Genomic DNA, 8,977 nt, shown 5'->3' with positions numbered 1-8,977 from the left:
TCTGATAGTGGCTTCTCTGGTAGCTCAGTAGGTAAAGAAACTGACTGCAATGCCGGAGACCAGGGTTTGATCCCTGGGTTGGGAAAATTCCCTGGAGAAGGAAATGGCAACCCACTCAGTATTCTTGCCTGGAAAATCCCATAGATTTTCCCATATCCTTTCCTCCTCATAGGATAGAGGAGCCTGACAGGTTACAGTCCATGGAGTCACAAGAGTTGGACACAACTAAACTACCAGTTGCATTTTAAAACACATTTGTATCTCAACTCTTTTTAAGCCAATAGGAATGGTGTGAACTTTAAGTGAAGAAGAAAGAGCAATGAATCAGTGGGTTAGAGGTGACTCTAGGAGCAAGCGTATCCCTTCTACTTTTCATGAAGTTGGAAGGAGTTGGAATGGTTAGGCTTCTATAGGAAAACATAGCAAGGAATGTGCTGGACCAAATTTCAATTAATTAAGAAAATTAGGGTTGAACGGAAAAGTATTTTGTCCAGAGTTAGGATTATACAATGTACAAAGGAGGGTAGAAGTATCTGAAAAAATGAAGTGAGAGGAGGTCTGAATTACAGGCAAAGACAAATATCTTGTGATATCACTTATATGGGGAATATTAAAAAAATGGTACAAATGAACTTATTTCCAAAACAGAAATAGAGACACAGATGTAGGAAACAAGCTTATGGTTACCATGGAGGAAAGAGTGGGGATAAATTAGGAGACTGGGAATGACTTATACATACTACTATACATAAAATAGATAACTATCGAGAACTACTGTATAGCACTATTCTATATACAGGATCTTCCCTGTAGCTTAGATGGTGAAGAATCTGCCTGCAATGCAAGAGACCTGGGTTCGATCCCTGGGTTGGGAAGATCCTCTGGAGAAGGGAATGGCAACCCTCTCCAGTATTCTGGCCTGGAGAATCCCATGGACAGAGAAGCCTGATGGGCCACAGTGCATGGGGTCGCAGAGTTGGACACAACTAAGTGACTCACACTACACTACTTTTATAGCATAGGGAACTCTACTCAGTACTCTGTAATAGCTTATATGAGAAAAGAATCTAAACAAGTGGATATATGTAAGGTGTAAATGCTTAACTTTGCTGTACAGCAGAAAATAACACAATATTGTAGATCAGCTATGTTGTTTTGTTGTTTAGCTGCTAAGTCATGTCTGACTCTTTGAGACCACATGTATTGTAACCTGCCAGGCTCTGTCTGTGGGATTTCCCAGGCAAGAATACTGGAGTGATTTTGCATTTCCTTCCCATTTGATCCCAGCCCAGTGATCAAGCCCACATCTCCTGCTTTGTAGTTCGATTCTTTACCACGCATGAAGGTATAGAGATCACAGTGCATTATCTAAGTCCAGCAAAAGGCTTAACTTGATTAGAACACAGACATTGATTTAAGCTCAGGGATGAGCAAAAATGACATGTTCACCTCTCAAGATTGCTTTCACTTTGATCTCCTCTCCAAGCAGTGAATAAATCATGTACACAACATGCACAGGATATAGTTGCAAGTGGGTAAATATGGTTTCCCATGGCCTTCAGTCCACGGATAAATGGTCCCATTTAAAAATACAAATGCTTTGTTATTTTGTCAACTTAATTATCAGTAAACATTGAAACTGTGTCCAGTTTAAAAATCAAAAGAAAAATATACAGATCAAAAAACTTTGCTCTACACCAGCATGTGAAATTCACTCAGTCGTGTCCATGACTCTTTGCAACCCCGTGAAATATACAGTTCATGGAATTCTCCAGTCCAGAATACTGGAGTTGGTAGCCATTCCCTTCTTCAGGGGATCTTCCCAACCCAGAGGTCGAACCAGGTCTCCCACACTGCAGGTGAATTCTTTACCAGCTGAGCCACCAGGGAAGCCCAGCATAGATTAGTTATAAATAAAAAAGTTAACATTCATAATATTTTTTTTTAATTTTTTTTTATCTTTTCTTTTTTAGCTTTGAGAGCTAAAGTGCTTAGAAGTAGGTTACTAATCTATTTTAAAACTGAGAAACATAAATGACTCTAAATGGCAGCATAGTCATATTCTTTGCAGAGGAGATTTGGTGCAAATGGCTCCAGGCTTTCCAGGTGGTGCTAGTGGTAAAGAACCTGCCTGCTAATACAGGAGATGCCACAAGGGCTTCTCTTGTGGCTCAGCTGGTAAAGAATCAGCCTGCAATGCGGGAGACATGGGTTTGATCCCTGGGTTGGGAAAATCCCCTGGAGAAGGGAAAGGTTACCCACTCCAGTATTCTGGCCTGGAGAATTTCATTTGTAAGTTCCCTGGTGGCTCAGAAGGTAAAGTGTCTGTCTACAATGCGGGAGACCTGGGTTCAATCCCTGGATTGGGAAGATCCCCTGGAGAAGGAAATGGCAATCCACTCCAGTACTATTGCCTGGAAAACCCCACGGACAGAGGAGCCTGGTAGGCTACAGTCCATGGGGCTGCAAAGAGTCGGACATGACTGAGCGACTTCACTTGTCACTTTTCACTTAAGAGATGCAAGTTCATCTCTGGGTGGGAAAGATCCCTTGAAGGAGGGCATGGCAACCCACTCCAGTATTCTTGCCTAGAGAATCCCATGGACAGAGAAGCTTGGTGGACTACAGTCCATGGAGTAGCAGAGTTGGACTCGATTGAAGCGACTTAATCAGTTCAGTTCAGTTCAGTCGCTCAGTCATGTCCGACTCTTTGACACCCCATGAATTGCAGCATGCCAGGCCTCCCTGTCCATCACCAACTCCCAGAGTTCACTCAGATTCAACGTCCATCGAGTCAGCGATGCCATCCAGCCGTCTCATCCTCTGTCGTCCCCTTCTCCTCCTGCCCCCAATCCCTCCCAGCATCAGAGTCTTTTCCAATGAGTCAACTCTTTGCATGAGGCGGCCAAATTAGTAGAGTTTCAGCTTTAGCATCATTCCTGCCAAAGAAATCCAGGGCTGATCTCCTTCAGAATGGACTGGTTGGATCTCCTTGCAGTCCAAAGGACTTTCAAGAGTCTTCTCCAACACCACAGTTCAGAAGCATCAATTCTTCGGCGCTCAGCCTTATTCACAGTCCAACTCTCACATCCATACATGACCACAGGAAAAACCATAGATACTCACGCATATATTAATAGATGCAAAATTGTAAAAAAAAGAGAAAAAATTATCACTGTGATAAGAACTCATAGGACTTACTCTTATCAACATTTATATATAATATATATAGCAGTACTAATTACCTTTATCATGTATTAGGTTGGCCAAAAAGTTTCTTTGGATTTTCCATAATATGGAAAAACTGAATGAACTTTTTGGCCAACTCAATATATTGCATCATTACTACTTATTTGTTCTGTAAATGGGAGTTTGTACCTTTTGACTGTCTTCATTCAATTCCCCCTCACTGCAACCTCTTCCTTGGATGACCACAAATCTGATCTCTTTTTCTATGAGTTTGTTTTTGAAGTATAATTTTCATTTGCTTTTGAAGTGCAATTGGCCTACAACACTATTTAGCACCTGTTACACAACATAGTAATTCAGTATTTCCATATCATGATTGTCTAGTTATGATCAGTCACCATACAAAGATACTGCATGGTTATTGACTATAGTCCCCACACTGTACCTTTCACATCTGTGACTCGATCATATGGTAGTTTTATTTTTAATTTTTTGAGAAATCCTCATACTATTTTCCATAGCAGTGCACCAGCTTACATTCACACCAACAGTGCTCAGGGCTCCCTTTTCTCCATATCCATGCCAATACTTCTTATTTGCTGTATTTTTGCTAATAGCTTTCTGATGGGTGTGAGGTGATATCTTATTGTGGTTTTGATTTGCATTTCTCTGTTGATTAGTGATGTTGAGCATCTTTTCATGTGCTTGTTAGCCATCTGTAGGTCTCCTATTCAGATCCTGTATGTCTATTTAAATTCTCTGCCCATTTTAAAATTAGATTGCTTGTGTTTTGATGTTAAGTTGTATGAGTTCTTTGTGAATTTTGGATACTAACTCCTTATCGGACATATCATTTGCAAATATAGTCTCACATTCATTAGGTGGCCTTTTTTGATGATAGTTTCCCTTGCTGTGCAATAGCTTTTTAGTTTGATGTAGTCCCATTTATTTTTTTGTTTTTCTTGCCTGTGGAGCAATATCCAAAAAGTATTACCAAGAACAATTTAAAAAAGTTATTGCCTATGTTTTCAGGTCTTGCATTTAAGTCTTTAAACCATTTTGAATTCTTTTTTGTGCATGGTGTGAGAGAGTAGTCCAGTTAGATTCTTTTGCATGCAGTTGTCCAGTTTTTCAACACCATTTTTTGAGGAGGCTCTGTTTTCCCCATTGTATATCTTGTCTCCTTTGTCATAGATTAATTGCCTATATAAGTATGGGTTCATGTCTTAGCTCTCTAGTCTGCTCTATTGATCTGTGTGTCTAATTTTGTACCAGTACCATACATTTTGATTCTTATAGCTTTGTAGTATAGCTTGAAATCAAGGAGTATGATACCTCCAGCTGTATTCTTTTTTTTTTTTATCAATATTGCTTTGGTTATTTGGAGTCTTTTGTATTTCTATACAAATGTTAGAATTATTTGTTCCAGTTCCATCAAAATGCAGTTGGTATTTTGATAAGGATTGCATTGAATCTATAGATTGCTTTGGGTAGTATGATCATTTTAACAGTATTTATTCTTCCAGTCAGTGAACAAAGTGTATTTTACCATCCATTTGTGTCTTCAATTTATTTCATCAATGTCTTAAAGTTACTAGTACAGGTCTTTTTCTTCAGCAAGATTTATTTTTAGGTATTTTATTCTTTTTGATGTGATTTTAAATGGGATTATTTTCTTAGTTTGTTTGATATGTGGATATTGAACCATCCTTGCATCCCTGAGATGAATCTCACTTGATCATGGTGTATGATTCTTTTACTGTGTTGTTGAATTTCATTTGCAAATATTTTGTTAAGGATTTTTGTATTCATGTTCATCAGATATATTGGCATGTAATTTTCTTTTTGTGTGTGATCTCGCTCTCTCTTTTTTTTTTTTTGTATCAGGGTGATGTTGGCTTGGTAGAATGAATGTGTAAGTGTCCCTACAACTGCAACTTTTTTGGAATTGTTTAAAAATGATAGGTGTTAACTCTTTTCTAAATGTTTGGTAGAATTCACATTGAAGCCATTTGGTCCTGAACTTGTGTTGGTTGGGAGTTTTTTTTGTTTTGTTTCCCTGGGTTGGGAAGATCCTCTGGAGAAAGGAAAAGCTATCCACTCCAGTATTCTGGCCGGCAGAATTCCGTGGACTGTATAGACCATGGGTCACAAAGAGTCAGACATGACTGAGTGACTTTCATTTCACTTCTTTATCTTTAATTTTTTTTTGCCATTTTGTTTATAGCATATCTGGGTGTAATCTTCTTTGGACTGATCCTGTTTGGTGTTCTCTGTGCTTCCTGGACCTAGATGCTTGTTTCTTTTTCCAGGTTAAGGAAGTTTTCAGCTATTATATCCTCAAAAATGTTCTCTTCCCAGTTTTCTCTCTCTTCTCCTTCTTGGACCTCTAGAAAGTGATTATTATTATGCTTTTGAGGTCTTCTTCAAATCTGAATGTTGATGTTGTCCCAGAAGTCTCTTTAACTGTCCTTACTTCTTTTCATTCTTTTTTTTTTTTTTCTATTCAGCTTTAATGATTTCTACCTTTCTGTCTTCCAGTATGTTGATCTGTTCCTCTGTATCATCTAATTTACTGTTGATATGCCAGGAGAAATATCAATAACCTCAGATAGGCAGATGGAACTCAAAAGCCTCTTGATGAAAGTGAAAGAGGAGAGTGAAAAAGTTGGCTTAAAGCTCAACATTCAGAAAATGAAGATCATGGCATCTGGTCCCATCACTTCATGGGAAATGGATGGGGAAACAGTGTCAGACTTTATTTTTTTGGGCTCCAAAATCACTGCAGATGGTGACTGCAGCCATGAAATTAAAAGACGCTTACTCCTTGGAAGGAAAGTTATGACCAACCTAAATAGCATATTCAAAAGCAGAGACATTACTTTGCCACAAAGGTTCGTCTAGTCAAGGCTATGGTTTTTCCTGTGGTCATGTATGGATGTGAGAGTTGGACTGTGAAGAAGGCTGAGAGCCGAAGAATTGATGCTTTTGAACTGTGGTGTTGGAGAAGAGTCTTGAGAGTCCCTTGGACTGCAAGGAGTCCAACCAGTCCATTCTGAAGGAGATCAGCCCTGGGATTTCTTTGGAAGGAATGATGCTAAAGCTGAAACTCCACTACTTTGGCCACCTGATGCGAAGAGTTGACTCATTGGAAAAGACTGTGATGCTGGGAGGGATTGGGGGCAGGAGGAGATGGGGACGACAGAGGATGAGATGGCTGGATGGCATCACTGACTCGATGGACGTGAGTCTCAGTGAACTCCGGGAGTTGGCGATGGACAGGGAGGCCTGGCGTGCTGTGATTCATGGGGTCACAAAGAGTCGGAGATGACTGAGCAACTGATCTGATATGATCTGATCTCTACTGTATTTTTTATTTCAGTGATTGTATTCTTTATCTCTGTTTGTTTTTTCTTTATATATTCTAACTCTTTGTTGCAAAATTCTAAGTTCTCTGGTTGTGGTATCCTGGGGTCCTGCAGTTGGTCTGTCAGCCTTCTGAAGGGTGGGGCTGGGGCCCAGTGTGTCTTGAGGCTAGTGCATGCCCACTAATGAATAGCTGGTCTCAGGACTAGAGAGTGTGTCTGGGACCCAGAGTCTCTGGCTGTAGGGCCCTGGAGACCCTGGGCCTAGTACTGGTGCCCTGGTATGCAGGGCTGGATCTTGGGCCCCTGGAAGGCAGGGTTGGATCCTGAGGCTGCTGTGGGCTAAGGGGATCTTAAGGCAGCTGGTCTGCTGGTGGATGGGGTCCTCATGTGGTTAGTGGCTTGGCCTGAGGGTCCCAGTACTGATGCTGATAGGCTCATTGGTGGGGCTAGGTCCTGGTGCTAATAAACTAAAGGGAGGATTCCAAAATGGCACTTGTCAGTACCAGCATCCTTGTGGTAGAACAAGCTCCCCCAAATAGGTGCCCCCAGGGTTTATATCCCCAGGGTGAGCTCCAGTTTTTTCTTACCTTTCCCAATGAGACTCCAAGATCGGCAGATGGGTTTGACTGACTCCTTTCAAATTTCTGCTTCTGCTCTGAATCCCAGAGCATGTGAGATTTTGTGTGCATTCATTAAAAGTGGAGTCTCTTTTTCTCATAGCACACAGGGTATCCCTACAGTAAGCCCTTCTGGCCTTCAAGTCCAGATGTTCAGAGGGTTTGTCTTCCCAGTGCAAGAGCCTCAGGTTAGGGAGCCCAATGTGGGGCTCAGACCCTTCATTCTTTGAGGAGAACCTCTGTAATTATCTTCCAGCTTGTAGGTTGCCCTTCCAGAGGTATAGGCTTGACTATTCTGTATCTCTACCCCTCTTACACATCTGATTTTTCCTTCTTTATATCTTTATGTATAGATTTTTTTCTTCTAGCCATCCAGTCTTTCTCATCAATATTTGCTTTTAAATAGTTGTAATTTTGATGTGTCTGTAGGAAGAGGTGAGCTAGGGGTCTTTCTACTCCATCATCGTGGCCACTCCCCACTGAGCACAGGTCTTCTGAACCTCTTCCACATGACAAACAGCTGGATGGAGTGACATACGGAGGCTTACATAAATCTGGCCCTGCCCCTAAATATCTGTTGTCTACATTGTACTACTGTGCAGTGAATATTTCTTATGCTGCTGCTGCTAAATCGCTTCAGTCATGTCTGACTCTGCGCGACCCCATAGACGGCAGCCCACAAGGCTCCCCCGTCCCTGGGATTCTCCAGGCAAGAACACTGGAGTGGGTTGCCATTTCCTTCTCCAATGCATGAAAGTGAAAAGTGAAAGTGAAGTAGCTCAGTCGTGTCTGACTCTTAGCGACCCCATGGACTACAGCCCACCAGGCCCCCCATCCATGGGATTTTCCTTATGCTAGTCTGAAACAGATTTTCAGTGCTTTATATAGAAAGACTTGGAAAGCCATTAGTTGATGTAATAGAAGATATGAAAGTGAAGTCACTCAGTTGTGTCCAACTCTTTGTTGACCCCATGGACTATACAGTCCATGGAATTCTCCAGGCCAGAATACTGGAGTGGGTAGCCTTTCCCTTCTCCAGGGGATCTTCCCAACCCAGGGATTGAACTCAGGTCTCCTGCACTGCAGGCAGATTCTTTACCAACTGAGCTACCAGGAAAGATGCAGGAGATAAAAAGGTAGCTAGGAAAAAGCAAAAGCAAAACTATATTTTCTATTGAAATTTGCCCCAACCAGGCTTGCCGTCAGGCTTGCAGTGATTGCTTACAATCCAAGAAATTATGTAAGAGTTTCACAGGACTTGTGCTTTCAATTAAAATAAACAAGTATAACTACAAATGTTGAGAAATAGAGATGAGAAAATTGGGCAATATTGAAGCTTATAGAAGGCTATTTTCATTTCGTGGTTCCTAGTATTATACATTTAATGTAGTCATACTGTTTGTTTTCTATAAATGAGTTTAAGAAATCAAATACTTGTTATGTGGCATTTAAAAATTTAATGCATTAAACAGCTGGAAATAATATGAGGTATTTCATTTTCCACTAATGCCTGAAGCATTTTGTGTTTCAGTAAGGCTAGTCTTTTGAAACTGAAACAAATGGTTTAAGGAGAATTGTGATCCTCTTATAGTCAACAAAAGAGTCCGAAATGCAGTACTTGGATGCAATCTCAAAAACGACAGAATGATCTCTATTCGTTTCCAAGGCAAACCATTCAATATCACAGTAATCCAAGTCTATGCCCCAACCAGTAACACTGAAGAAGCTGAAGTTGAAGGGTTCTATGAAGACCTACAAGACCTTTTAGAACTAACACCCAAAAAAGATGTCCTTTTCATTATA

The sequence above is a fragment of the Bubalus bubalis genome, chromosome 16 (assembly GCF_019923935.1).
Source record: "Bubalus bubalis isolate 160015118507 breed Murrah chromosome 16, NDDB_SH_1, whole genome shotgun sequence".
NCBI lineage: Eukaryota > Metazoa > Chordata > Mammalia > Artiodactyla > Bovidae > Bubalus > Bubalus bubalis.
The sequence above is the reverse complement of the archived record's forward strand: the minus strand, read 5'-3'. Positions refer to the sequence as shown.